The following is a 16,029-nucleotide window of genomic DNA, read 5'->3' on the forward strand; positions in this document are numbered from 1 at the left end:
AATCCAAAAATAATTGTCAATGCTCTTTTGAGTAGAGAACGAATTTTTAGCCAACCTTTCTTGAAAAAAAAAGATTGTTAAGCTTAGCTTACCTTACTTGAAATTAATCTCTTTCTTTCCCATTCATAAATATTAAAAACTCATGAGGCAAACATAATAAATTTCTGTTAAATAACTGGCTTAAGCCAAAATGGGATTTAATTTTTCTGAAGGTAGGCTTGGTAGATTTAATTTATAAAAAGGTTGTACATTGATTTTAATTAATGCTATTTACAACACGAAAATTTAAAGACAGTGTTGAATTGTAAAATTACTAAAAACCATAAGTCAAAGCAATATGAATGAAAATACAGCCCAAGACGCAATTTTATACAAGGCTTTGAAACAACATTTTCTTACTAAGTGACATGATCAGGAACAAATATAGGCCTAGAATATGAAACCTGAGCTTGTTTTTTGCCACACAAATATTCAGTTCTGGGTCGAACACGCACGGATTTCACTATGGAAATGTTTGTTTGATAATGAACTTCAATAAAAAAATAAATTACAAGAAAAAGAGAAATGAGACAATCTCTATCCTTGCTCTTGATGCTTCTTAAACAAGGAAAAGTTTCCCCGCACATGCAAGAAGCTGAAAACTGCAGCAACATGTTCATTGCTTTCCTATGAATGGCAGGATACTCTTCTTTCACTGAAATCCAGAACTTGTCCAGGGGCAGGTCAGTAAAACTCATCTTGAATGCACGATCAGGCTGCATTTCACAAAGTTCTTCCTCTTATCTCAAAGTCAAGTTCTCAGGCTGAACAGAAGATTCAGAGAAAGGGTCCTTCACCCAGTCATACACTTGTGTTGAAATAGAGGAAAAATGCTGTTCAGTTTTGTTCTACAGTTCTTCCAGATGGTTTTCAATAAGGCTCGAGACTTCCTGATCCTTCCTCACTCTCAAGCCCAAGCAGTAGTGGAAACATTTTGAAATTGCCTTTTGCATCATAATTTTTCCAAAGATTCAGTTTCCTTTTAAATCCAAGAATTTTGTCACTTGAAGTCAAAATATTTTTGCCAGGGCCTTGCAGAGACCTGTTCAATTAGCTCATATGATGAAAAATGTCTGCTAAGTAGACAAGTTTCAGCAGCCATTTTTCTTCTTCAAAGCACTCAGCAAAATTTGTCCTAATATTTTCTTGGAAGTACTCCTGCAATTCATTTTTCAGCACAAACACCCTATTGAGAACTCATTCTCTGTTAAGCCACTGGATTTCTCCATGGCGCAGAAGATGGGGTGCTTTATCCAGGATTTTCACACAGAGTTTTTTGAACATTCTCGAGTGAGCTCATCTTTGTTCAATAAAGTTAACCATTTTTGTAGCATCATTCAGAACTTTTTTTCATTTAATCTCCAAGGGTTCTTGACATCAGCACCTCTCTGTGAGGAAAGCATTGTGTTGTGACATCATCAGGATTTTTCAAATTTTATGAGAGGAACGAAACCGCTCATGGAGCCAACCATTGATGGAACACCATTAGAACAGATGCCAACACAGTTCCTCCAAGACAGAACTTTTGTATATTGTCTGTTTGTAATTTGGGCAGCTCTTTACAACAGAAAAAGTTTTCTTGAAGTTCGCCATTTTCACACAGAGAGTGGTGGGTGTGTGGAATGCACTGCCAGCGAGGCAGATACAATTGGGTCTTTTAAGAGACTCTTGGATAGATACAGGGAACTTAGAAAAATAGAGGGAATGTGATAAGGAAATACTAGGCAGCTTATGGAGTAGGTTACATGGTTGGCACAACATTGTGGGCCAAAGTGCCTGTAATGTGCTCTAGATTTTCTATGTTGTATGTTCTATCATTTACAAATCTTACAAATGCTACAACATGACATTTATTGGTGAAATCCATTGACTTATCAAGCTGGATGGAGAAGCTGTGGTGTTTTCAGTTTGTCACACGAAACCTCTTTAGCATCATGGGACTTGTCATCAATACATTGACTTATCGACTTATTGCTTTGTTTGAGAATGGCTGCCTTCTCATCCAAACAAAAATCATGTAAGAACCCATCTTGAGCTATTACGTGCAGATAACTGTGCTCTACTCATGCACACAAACTGCAGTCACAGTTCGCCAAGATTGCAAGGGCTCTCGGGTTAACAGTCAGTCTGAAGGAAACAATGATCCTCCATCACAAGCTCCCTTGTTGCATTTACAACCAACCTTGGATCACCATTGACAACCATGCTCTCACCACAGTTGAGCAGTTCACCTACCTGGGTAGCATCATCTCCACCGACACTACAGTATTAAGGGACGTTGACAATCAACTCATCAAAGCCAGCAGTGCCTTCAGGTGCTCCCAAAAATGTGTGTGGAAGAACTAACAGCGGACAAAAACGTAGGAGTACAAGGCTGTCATTGTCACAACAGTGCTATATGGCTCCGAAGCCTGGGTCTTGTACCACAAGCAAATCTGGTTGCTTGAGCGTTTCCATCATCATTGCCTCTGCTCCATCGTGGGTATCAGCTGGCAGGATCGTGTCTCCAACAACAAGCTCCTGGAGAAGGCTCAACTTCTGAGCATTGAAGCCACCTTGCTGCTCAGGCAGCTCCACTGGCCAGGCCACATGTCCCGCACGGACAACTCCAGATTACCAAAAGCTGTACTCTAGGGAGAAATCTCTCAGCACAAGAGAGATCGTGCTCCCTATGCAGGAAGTACAAAGATCAACTTAAGCAGCAGCTCTCTCAGGTAAATATCGCAGTCAATGAGCGGCAGCAGCTGGCTTGTGACAGGGACCGCTGGAGAACGCTGACCCAAGGAGCAGCCAAGAATTCTGGAGAATCCAGAAGAGCAATTGCTGAAGAGAAGAGAAGATGCAGGAAGGATCCTACTACCCAAGTACCCGCATCCTGACTGTTCCTGTGTCCCTTCTGCTCTGGGGTCTGCAGATCCTGAATTGGTCTGTACAGTCACCAACGATCGTGCCGTTGCTCCTGAGGACTCCTCTTCCCCCCGATCTTCACAAGTGAAGAACCAGCCATCATCATCATCACTGAGCATGTAACCTTTTCTATTTCTTGTACTGCATCTTGTCCTAGCATTTAACACACTACAATTTTACATCCTGCCATTATTAGGTTCTCACCAACTGTGTGACTTTTTCTTTTCTGGGTAATAACTTCTGCTACCAAAAAACTTGCTTCCTGTTATCTTTCAACGACTGTGACTTTATTAACAAAAGCTTTACTCTGTTCGTTTTGAGATTCCAACAACCCGTGTAAAATAATCAGCACTTTTATGAATTAAATGGCTGTGATTTGTAGTTAAGTGTCTTTTCAATTTTATTGGGGTCATTGTTGCATGCCACGGACCAGGAATAGCTTGGATCCCCAGTCCATGTAAAACCCATCGATAAATAGCTTTCATTGTAAAGACAGACTATTTTGTGTCCGTTGTTGCACTAGTGCAGTGAAATGACTCGGAAGATCGTAATTCAAAAATCACCACATTTGACTGTCAGATATGCCTGTAGAACACAGGGGTTAATAAAATATGAAAATGGGTGTGACAATTCGATGCTCAGAAAATGCACGTCATGCTCCTCACCAGCCTATAGCCTCCCCTCCGTGCTCTTGAAGTCATCATAAAATATTCAGAAAAATAGTGAGGAAGTTGCACTGTACAATGGCGTGGCAATCAAACTACCGCTGATTTATCCTGATCCCGGAAACAGTCTGTGAAATTTACACATTTCCCCATGATCATGTGGATTTTCTTAGAAGCTCTTGATTTTTCCCACATGCTACAAGGTTAATTGGTAACTGTAAATTCCTTGAAGTGTAATAGACTTAAGGAGAAGTGGTGTAACTTGTTGGGCATATTATGTTTCAGGGAAATAAGAGCAGAATGGGACTGTTGGGATTGGTCTGAGAGCTAGCATAGACTTGATAGACTGAATGGCCTCCTATGTCAGGAAATATGAGAAATATGAGTCTTAATTGTTGACGCAGTATAAGAATAAAGAAAGTTGAAAAGTGATAACTCAATGTGTCTACATCATCTATTGAGTTTCTAGGATGGATGTAAGAAAGATGAAAGAAAGTTGCATGTCTGGGTAATGTTTAAACTTAGAAGTCTCTTCCTCAACTTTTAAATAGGAAGCCAGATTAATATATATATAAATAAAGGTGGTAGATTAATGCTATTATTTATTCTGTGACTAAATGTAAACCATCTGTAATTCCAAGAATTTGCATTCTCAACCACCCAGCAACATATATAAGTCAAAAGACACAATCTCTTGACTTAAGCATGTAATGATTCGCTCCTCATGGATCTCTTTGTGGAGTAGAATGAGCTAAAGGACTAGTATTTAAAGGCTAAGCTATTGTTCCAAAGGCATTTGAATCCCATCAATGCAAATTCAAGGAATTCAGTAAATCTGGAATGAAGTGATAGCATGTCTAAAGATGCACGAAAATGATAGATTGTTGTTTAAAAATCCATCTTCATGAAAGTAAATCTGTTATCCTCACCAACCAGATTACAGCCGTGTGTTTGACTGTTACTCAGCTTCTAAAATGGCCTAGTAAATCAACTCACTAAGTTAAGAGGGATGGGTACTAAGTGTTAGATTGCCAGAGATCTCCAGCTCCAGTGAATGAATAAATATTTAAAATTCAAGTGCATCATATCCGGAATTTACATCCAAAATCTAGCACCACCAATTATAAACTTTGTTCCTCTTTTTTTTTTCTGTTTCTTTTCAAATACTAGAAAATAGGGAGGAGAACTTAGACTTTAAACTGGTCCATTCTTTTTGGGATTTTCAATAGAAATAATCTTCTATGTTTATGTCACCATAATTAATGTCTGAAGGATATTAAGCCCATTTCATAGTTTACATACAACGCACTTCAACAAGTAAATCAAGAGCAAATGTTTCTATTTTATGATTCATAAAATTACAAGCCATTATAAATTACCCATTTAGTTTATGTGGCCTCACCTGCTTCCCTACCCAAATGCCCTAATTTTCAGATGTATCACAGACCTCTGGAGGCATCTGTAGTGTGCAATGGATGATACTAGTGACTGTGAAGTATCAGAATGCCTGCTGTGTAAGTTACAGACAATATTCTCCTTTTAATTAATTTTGTAATTACAAGCAATTAATTTAGTTTAAACGTGCTAAATCTTGTTTGATGGAGTCAGCATAGGCATGTTTTCTTCCCAGCATGAATCCCTGCTGCTAAAGTACTCAGTACAAAATGATTGCATTTAAGACCAGTACAAGCAATTTAAAATGAACTTCACAAACATTCTGTTCTGTAATTAGTATACTTAATTAGATCTAAAAGAAGGATGTTACTGTATCTAGTATTTTTGTTCTAGGTATTCTCTTTTCAGTTTATATGGACAAAAATGAATCAAATACATTAAATTATTTAACTCTTCCTCATTCACTTGAGTTGCTAGCACAGTCTTAGGTTTGTTATGATCATTAATATTTTCTGGACATCAGCAGGGATGCAACAAATACCTTAGATTATGAAGGAGAAAATAAGCAAGGCTTTTCACTTGTTATTGTTGATCATCAAGCCAAAGTGGAAACCAGGACAGCTTATCAATTGTCATGGTCAGGAATCACTTGGGAAGAACAAGGATTGAAAAGGATTGATGGCTGTGGTAATGCAACCACATCTCTCCACAGTTGATTTAGTGGGAAGACAAAGGGTGGAAATTAATGCAAAAAAAAATCTTTCAAATACTTCTTCACACCTTAAGTTTTTCTAGTGTTTGTATCCATGACTTATTCTTCTTTAGTAACTGCAGCCCCAACATTTAGATTCATCCATCATAATCAGGCTTTTCATCTTGGGTGTTTACTCTATTAATTTAATCCATGTAACTTTTCTGAAACTCTATGGTAGATTGCCTAAAATTACATGGAGTACTCCAACTGTGTCCTATATCTTCTGGTACTTCAAAATTGTTATAAGGCTCAGAGTCTGGTTGAATTATTTAAATGTGGCCTGTCTTTAACAATTGGCCTAATTTTTTCCAAGGGGAGATATTACAAGGCGAACAGAGGAAATGATTCAAGGACGTGCTCAAGTTTCCAAAATAAATACAATATTCCCATTGTGTTATGGGAATCTACGGCCCATGATAATTCAAAATAGAGAAGTAGCATTTGAGATGGTATTGAGAATCTCAAGACCATGCACTGGAGGAACATCAGAAGTAGCAAAATGATCTCATCTGCACCTTATCAGCCACCTTCTGACCCACCTATAGTTCCCACAGTAGCCTCATTCACAGATCTAGAGTAAAGGTAATTCAAAGATAAGAGACTGCTTTAGGAGAAGAAAATAAAGATTGGCATTATCCTTTGTCAATCTTCACAATGGTTTATTTAACACTGATATGAAAATAGTTAATCTATAATTTGCTGGTTAAACCCATTTACCTTACATTAATTTGACATAAATTCTATTTCTATGAGGTCAAAATCCATTAATTGTAGATCCTGGCAGAATGTAAAGAAAAACTGCCATGTTGTGAGGGAGAAGAAAATACAATGAAACAAACACAAGACTGTAAGATATAGGAGCAGAATCAAGTCATTTAGCCCATCGAGTCTGCACACTGAGGTCACCCCTCATTCCTCTGAATTCTAGTGAATACAAGCGCAGGCCCTAAGTATTTAAAATACTTCTTCCTCTTTGGGATGTATATATCCTGTGCCTTCCAAATTGCCTCCAGAAATTTCAGCCATTGCTACTCTGCCAACATCCCTGCCTGTGTCCTTTTCCAATTAAGTGTGGCTAATTCATTTCTCATGCTTCTGTAATTCCCTTTACTCCATCGTAATACTGATACATCTGAATTTAGCTTCTCCTTATCAAATATCAGGGTGAATTCAATCATATTATAATCACTTGTCCCAAGGGTTCTTTTACCTTAAGCTCTCTAATCAAGCCTGGTTCATTGTATAACACCCAATTCTGGAATAGCAGATCCCCTAGTGGGCTCAACCACGAGCTGCTCTGAAAATCCATCTTATAGGCATTCTAGAAATGCCCCCTCTTGGAATCCAGCACCATCCTGATTTTTCCAATCTACCTGCATATTGAAATCCCCATGATTATTCTGAAATTGCCCTTTTGGCATGCATTTTCTACCTCCTGTTGTAATTTGTAGACCACAAGACTAGGAACAGAATTAGGCCAGTCAGCCCATTGAGTCTGCTCTGCCATTCCATCATGGCTGATCCCAGATCCCACTCAACCCCATACACTGGCCTTCTCGCCATATCCTTTGATACCCTAACCAATTAGGAAACAATCAACTTCCACCTTAAAGATATGCATGAACTTCGCCTCCACTGCAGTCTATGGCAGAACATTCCACAGATTTACTACTCTGTAGCTTAAAAATTTCCTCCTTAACTCTGTTCTAAAAGGTCACCCCTCAGTTTTAAGGCTGTGCCCTCTAGTTCTGGATACCATCACCATATGAACCATCCTCTCCACATCCACCCTATCTAGTCCTTTCAACATTCAGTAAGTTTTAATGAGATCCACATACATTCTTCTAAATCTTCATGCACGTAGGCTGAAAGTTGCCAAATGCTCCTCATATGTTAACCCCTTCGTTCCAGGAATCATACTCATGAACCACCTCTGAGCTCTCTCCAATGATAAAACCTCCTTTCTGAGATATAGGCCCAAAACTGTTGACAATGCTTCAAATGCGGCCTGATTAGTGTTTTATAAAGGCTCAGCATTATCTCCTTGTTTTTATATACTACTCCCCTTGAAGTAAATGCCAACATTGCATTTACCTTCTTTACCACAGATTCAACTTGTAAATTAACCTTCTAGGAGTCTTGCACGAGGACTCCTAAGTTCCTCTGCATCTCTGATGATTGAAACTTCTTTCCATTTAGATAGCAGTCTGCACTGTTGTTCTTTTTACCAAGATGCATTATCATACATTTCCCAACACTGTATTCCATCTGCCACTGTTTTGCCCATTCTTCCAATTTGTCTAAGTCCTCCTGCAAATGCATTGCTTCCTCAGCACTACCTACCCCTCCACCTATCTTCCTATCATCTGCAAACTTTACCACAAAGTATCAATTCCATTATCCATATCATTGACGGACAATGTGAAAAGTTGCGGTCCTAATACTGACCCCTGAGGAACATCACTAGTCACTGGCAGCCAACCAGAGAAGGCCCCTTTAATTCCCACTTGCTGCCTCTTGCCTGTCAGTCATTCCTCTGTCCATGCCAGTATCTTTCCTGTAACGCCATAGGATTTTATTTTGCTAAGCAGCGTCATGTGAGGCACCTTATCAAATGCCTTCTGAAAATCTCCTTTGTCCACCCTACTTGTTATTTCTTTGAAGAACTCTAACAGATTTGATAGGCAAGATTTGCCTTTGAAGAAACAATTGCCTTTGACTTATTTTATCATTAGTCTCCAACTACCCCAGAACCTCATCCTTAATAATAGACTTCAACCTTTCCCAATCACTCAGGTTATGCTAACTGGCTTATAATTTCCTTTCCTTTGCCTTCCTCCCTTCTTAAAGATTGGAGTGACATTTGCAATCTTCCAGTCCTTTGAGACCGTGCCAGAACCTAGTGATTCTTGAAAGATCATAACTAATGCAACCGTTATCTCTTCAGTAACCTCTCTGAGATGTAGTTCATCTAGTTCAAGTGACTTATCCACCTTAAGACCTTTGAGTTTGCCTCATATATTTTCCTTTGTAATCGCAATAGCATTCATTCCTGCTCTCTGACACCCAAGGACTTCTGGCACACTACTAGAGTCTTCCATAGTGAAGACAGATGCAAAGTACCCATTAAGTTCATCAGCCATTTCTTTGATCCCCATTACTACCTCACCAGGATCATTTTCCAGTGGTCCAATATCAACTTCCATCTCGTTTTACTCTTTATATAACTGAAGAACACTTTTAGCATCCTGCTTTATGTTAACGGCGAGTTTGCCTCAAATTTAATCTTTTCCCTTCTTATAGCTTTTTTAGTTGCCTCTTAGTTTCCCAATCATCTAACTTCTCACTCACTTTTGCTACCTTATATGCCCTTTCCTTGACTTTTATTCAGTCCTTACCTTCCATTGTCAGCCATGGTTGCCTACTCCTGCCATTTGACAACTTCTTCTTCTGTGGGACATATATATCCTGCGCCTCATGAACTATTCCCAGAAACCTCAGCCATCTCTACTCTCCCATCATCCGTACCAGTATCCTCTTCCACTCCACCTGGGCAAGCTCCTCTCTCATACCTCCGTGATTCCCTTATTCCATTGCAATACTGATGCATTTGACTTATGCTTCTCCCTCTAAAATTGCAGTATGTATTCAATCATATTATGAACATTGTCTCATAAAGGTTCTTTTACATTAAACTCCATAATAAGATCTGGGTTATTAAGATCTGGGATCTTCCAACCTAAGATTGGTTTCTCTAAATAGGCTCAAGCACAAGTTGCTCTAAAAAGCCAACTTGTAGGCATTCAAAAAAATTCCCTTTCTTGCAATCCGACACCAACCTGATTTTCTCCTGACATTTTCTCCCTTGGCAATCTCAACCTCACATATTGGCTACTATTTGGAGGCCTATATATGAGTCCCACAATCGTTTTTTCACCCTTGCAGTTTCTTAACTCCACTCACAAAGATTCAACATTTTCTGACCCTATGCCATCTCTTTCTAAAGATGTAATTTCATCTCTTAGCAATGTAGCCACACCACCATCTCTGCCTTCCTGCCTGTCTTTTTGATACCAAGTATATCCTTTGATGTTAAGCTCCCAACTATGGCCTTCTTTCAGCCAACACTCTATGATACCCACAATGTCATATCGACCAATCTCTAATTATACCATGAGTTCATCCACCTTATTTTGAATGTTACACACATTTCAATGTAGCACCTTCAATCCTGTATTCTTCGCCCTTTTGAATTTTGCCTCTGTGGTACAACTGAATTCTTTGCTCTGTCTGCATTTGTACCCAATCATTGACTTGTCCTTCCTTACATTCATGTTACATCCATTATCTAATTGAAAACCTGCTGGCTCATCCTCAGCTGGACCATACTGGTTCCCATCACCCTGCCATAGTAGTTTAAACCACTCCCAACAGCTCTAGTAAACCTGCCCACAAGAAAATTGGTCCCCCTTGGATTCAGGTGCAGCCTGTCATTTTTGTACAGTTGCCACCTGCCCCAGGAGAGGTCCCAATCATCCAGAATTCTGAATCCCTACCCCCAGCTAAAATTCTTCAGCCACACATTTATCTGCCACCTCATTCTATTCCTTTCCTCACTGTCGCATGGCACAGGCAGAACTACCAAGATTACTACCCTTGAAGTCCTGCTTCTCAGTTTCTTTCCTATCTCCCTGTAGTCTTTTTTCAGGAGTTCCTCCCTTTTTCTACCCATGTCATTGGTGCCAACATATACCATGACTTCTGACTACTCACCCTCCTTTCTCAGCATGTTATGGATACATCCAGAAGCATTGTGGGCCCTGACACCTGGGAGGCAAATTACCACCTGTATTTCCATTTTGCATCCACAGTATTGCCTACCTGTCCCCTGACTATAGAGTCTCCTATTACTGCCACCACCCTCTTCAGTTCCCTACACTTCTGAGCCAGAGGGCCAGACTCAGTGCCAGAGGCATGGCTGCTGTTGCTTCCCCCAGGTTAGTCGTTCCCCCAACCGTACTCAAAATGGAGTACTTATTGTTGAGGGGGACGGCCACAGGCTGCTCTCCACTATGTGGTGCTCTCCCTTTCCTTTCCACACAGTCATCCATGGGGTGACTACCTCCCTGTAGCTCCTGTCTGTCACTGCTTCATTTTCCCTAACAAGCCGAAGACCATCCAGCTGCAGCTCCATTCCCCTAATACGGTCTCTAAGGAGCTGCATCTCAATGTACCTGGTGTAGATGTGGCCATCAGGGTGGCTTGGGGGTCTCCTGGAAATCCCTCATCTGACACCCAGAACAGAACGCTGGCTCTGTAGACGTACCCCCTATTCTCTCAAGATTTAAATAAGAAATAAGGAATGAACTTACCTACTTAACTTGCTTCCACCTTTTCTCACCGAAGCCTTGTTGAGCACGAGCCTTACTATTCTGCCTCAGACTACTCCAACGCTGACCAGTCCCACCCTGACCACTCCACTAGGCAATACCTCTCTTGTACAGAGACTTTTATGAAAACAAATATGTTTTAAAGAGACATTAATGAAACAGTCAAAATTTATTATAGTTAAGTAAAATAAACATATTAGCCATTCTTTTGGCTGATGATAAATGAACTAAAATTAATATCTTTGTCCATTTTATCACATGTGCTTCTGACAAAACATTCAGATTTTGAAAATTAGTACTTTAATTTGACAAGTAAGCAATCCCCCTTACAATCCTGGCTTTCACTTTTTTCCACAGCTGTTGTATACTTTTTTAAAACTTCAATTAAAATTTGCATGTGCATCTTTTATGTTTAGGACATCAATAATTTTATTGCTGTTTACCCCAACCAATGGGTGATAATTGGAGATGCCTACAGTGCAATCATCTGCTGATGCAGGCTGTTGAGATCTGTGACCATTTCATTAAATAGAAGTTTTTTTTGCAGTAGCAAGGTTTACACCTACTTTATAGTAAGTATACTTAAATATACCTTAAATAGATCATACACAGAATACTACCCTCAAACTGTCATGGGTTGTGAGATCAGGAGTCATTCCTAAGGACACTGATCACTTGCTAAATGAGATCACTTTATCTCGTGTGCCTGGCAGTATCTCTGGTCTACTTATTACTATGGAATGTAAAGCGGGATCAAAAGCCAGAGTACAAATCTGCATAAAATGGCCTTGCAGTCAAATGTCAGGAGCAAATACTAAATGCTAACATGACCGATCATAGTAGATTTAGGAATGAGTAATGAAGCAGACTTGGTTAATGATCTAACAGAAAGGCAAAATTCCTTGAAAAGAGAGAAAACAAACTTAAACATAGTAACTAAAATTCTGGATTTTCTTAAGATTAACATTAATAAGATGAGGCAAAACTATTCACATCAATCTAGTAAAAAAATTAATGAGAACAGAGGAAGGTGTTTAAAACCGATTTTAGCTGAGTAAAAGATCAGTCTCTAAGGGGCAAGAGTGACATTCCAATTAAACAAACATGATCAATAAAACTCTGAGAGTTAAACAAAGGAAAGAGTATCAAAAGTCCAAAGAATAGTGTAGATCCAAGAGTCTGGAACAGATAGAAAGAAATGAAAGGAAGACAAACATGCTGAAAAGTAACAAATGAAAAGAAACTTGCAAGTTTATCAGAAATAACATGAAAATATTTTACAATTATTTTATAACTGAAAAGGTGGTCAAGGTTAATGTGGGCCCTTTAGATGTAGGAATATTGTAGGTAACATTGCCAATGAAAATAAGGAAATGGAAGACTTGTTGAATAATTACTTTGTGTCAGTCATCGCAAAAGAGGAAGAGGATAATATGCTTGAAATTCCAGGGCTGAAGCTCACCACAGTTAACGTAAGCAAGAAATCAACATTGGACAAACTAATGGCACTGAAGATTGACAGATCCCCAGGGGCTGGTGTTTTCCACCCCTGGCTTTAAAGGAAGTAGGCAAGGAAATTACAGATGCTTTAACTATACGTGTGCAAGGTCCTCTTGATGTACTGTTAGATTAAAAACTTTCAAGTATATATCTACTATAAAAAAGCAAGAGAGAAAGAAACTGTGAAATTATAGTCCTGTTTATCTAACACACATTTTAGGGAAATTATTAGAACATGTAATTAAAACAGAGTAATGAAGCACTTGGATAAATTTGAGCTGGAGAGCAAGATTTGTAAAAGGAAGATAATATCCATAACTTTTGGACAATGTAACTAAATTCGTAAAATGGACTATCTGTGCATATAGTTTATATAGTTCTATATAAGAGGTCATTAGCATAAGTTAAACACTTGGAATTGAAAGCAACTTGTTGATGTAGGATAATGGGTGTTTAATGAAACTGAAAGATGGCTAATGGTGTCTTATAAGGAACTTTGCTGTGATCTTAACCATTCATAATTGTTAATACTGCTTTCTCCATGCAGAAGATGCAACCAATTTATCCTGTACAGCTGCCTACTCATCTCGGTAAGTTAATCTGTAATTTTAATTCTAAGGAAGATTTTTACTAACTAAATATTTTCAGGGAAACGAAGGAAAAGCACACATATAGATTAAGACAGAGCCAGCTATGATCTAATTGAACTGTGGAACGTGGTTAAGTTGTTGAGTAGCCTTTCCCTATGTTCCTGTGACATGGTGTTACATTCTGGTATTTTGCATCTAGATGCTTTGCTTTACCATTATTAGAATGGAGTCACCCTTTAAATTGTTTAATTGTCCACCAACATTTACAACTAGATTTAGCAAGCTTTCAAATCTTTGACCAGATATATTTGTTGAGATGGTTTCTGGTATAATGATGGGTTCTCGTGTAGATTGTACTGCTGCCTGATCAAATATGCACCATTTGATATGACTGGAGAGTTTCAATCTCCTTAGAAATCTCTTCAATAGTCACCAGAATGGTATTTTAGTCGAATGGATGTGTCTTTACATGCATGTGGTTTTCTGCTTGATATCCTTTTCCTTCAACTCTTTTACACTGTGCTGTTTTTTTCTCTGCTACTGCAAGGTAGATTGCTATTTTAAAGCAAAGTAATTTCTGATATTATAAGCTGTAAATGTTTAAACAAATTCTAAAACAGCTCACTTGATGTACAATGTCAAAACATTATTAACAAATGGAAAACCACCTTTGATGGTGAATATCTATTCCTGGCACAAAGGAAAAATGAAAAATGATCCACAATGCCAGGTTTTTATATTGCTTAGTGTTTCTGTCATAAGGCTTTCTGAACTGATGGCTTCCACATAACCTAACTTCCTAAACATTCATCGCAATTATTAGCCACAAAATATATTTGCCCTACGATAAGACATCTTAAGAAGTCTATGCATCCAGTTAATCGATCCTTTCCCTCACTTCCTGGTATTATACTGCAGAAAGCTAATAACAATAATGTCCAATATTTAAAATGATTAAAATGTTTGGAAAAATTCCCAATAATTTCAGAATAGCAAACACATCAACAATGTATAACAACATTAAAATAGCCTGAAAATCCATTTATTAAGAAGGGAAGTAGTATCGTAGTACTATTTTGAAAATTGTATGGCAAATTGAATAAATGTAGGGACCACTATGTTTTCCCTTTTGAAAAATAAAATTCATTTTAAGTACTTTCATCATTTTAAAACTCTAAAGATTAAAAGGCAAATGCTTTGTCCTCAGATGACAGATTTTGTGACTTTTTCCATCAAGCTTAATGGAAATGTTGTGCTGAATCTTGTTGATAAATGAATAATGAAATGCTAACATTGATTTATTATTGTCTTTGTAAAACTTAAGGGACCCTTTGTCCACTGTATAAATCAATAGCTTCCTAGTCCATCCCCCTTTTTATTCAGCATGATTTCTCAAGAATAATTGGACAACATTCCGTTTCACTTATTTGGCCTAATGTTTATAACAATTATTCTAAGAAGTATGCCTTTCAGAAGGAAAATAAAGGTTGAAGTTTATTATTGATATTCATCAGAAGATGGATATTTAATCTTTAATCTTTTATCCACAGCTACTGCTTTTGATCAACTCATTACTTTGAACAAATGATGTGTCATTGCCATTATTTATGTTTCATTGCAGCCAAAGGATTGGATCACATCATGTAGCATCATTTATTAGTATTAAGCCTCCTACATCTTTCTTGTCTCAGCATTGATTCCACTTGCTTTCATGATTTTCCCATTTCCTCCTTTAAAAGGATGAATCAGTTGGAATTATATACCAACATGCATAGCTTGAAAGCTGTCAATATATCATCTTAGCAGAAATCATATGAATGTACTGAATTCCCAAAATAGGCCATAATTTGTGTAAATATTTTTCTTCAGAATAACATTAGAGTAGTTAATGATGTTGGAACCCTTCAAGATCAGATGAACTTAAGCATTTTTGCAGCAGGCTGCAGTTTCAGAGTCATTGAGATTCTGGGTAAAGTATGGTGTACAGATTGACAACTGTGGGATACTGATGGGGTTTAGCAAATTGCTTAATAGTCAACATGTTTTCTTCATTACTTCCCTTGCAGTTTTGGAAATCTGTGTTAATTTCAATAGAATCTAAGTATATTTTGGAGAGAGAGAAATTAATGGCACTTTAACTCTTATTAATGCATTGCATAAAAGCAATGATAATGTTCTCAAATAATATCCTCTACTAGTTATACAAAAGTAATTTCAGAATATATTTGGTTATACAACTGTTCATTTTTTAAAGATCTAGTCCCTGTATAATTGGTCATGATGTCTGTCCTCAGTGCTCGCTTACCTAAGATTTGAAGGTCTTTCTTCAGAAAATAGTAGTGATTGGAAGAGGGGCGTGACAAATGGAAGAAGAAACAACATCACTAGATTAAATTGGAAGCCAGATGAGTGATTAAGAGTAAACGAAAGGGAAGTTCAAGTTGTCTGTCTGGTTAGATTGCTAAACTTCTTGTGCATTCCATCCAGGTCCTCAGAACAAAGCTGGTGATACAGGCTAACTTATCCACCCATCTGCATTGGTCCACAATAATCTATCTGGATGCCTATTGCTCAATGATAGGCAAGGGCTTGCTTACATGCCCTGTGCCACATTGAAAAATATTGGGTATCTGTTTAATATGTTGGCTCCTGTTGTTGCGTGAATGAAATCACCGTAAAAAATTACTGGTAGATACAAAGCAGCTTCTTTATTCAACAAAAACAAGGTAAAGCAGGCATCATATGGAGATGCTTTTGGTGGAAAGGTCTGCTAGCCCAATGTGGGGCTC

Source organism: Hemitrygon akajei, chromosome 7, assembly GCF_048418815.1.
Source record: "Hemitrygon akajei chromosome 7, sHemAka1.3, whole genome shotgun sequence".
Lineage (NCBI taxonomy): Eukaryota > Metazoa > Chordata > Chondrichthyes > Myliobatiformes > Dasyatidae > Hemitrygon > Hemitrygon akajei.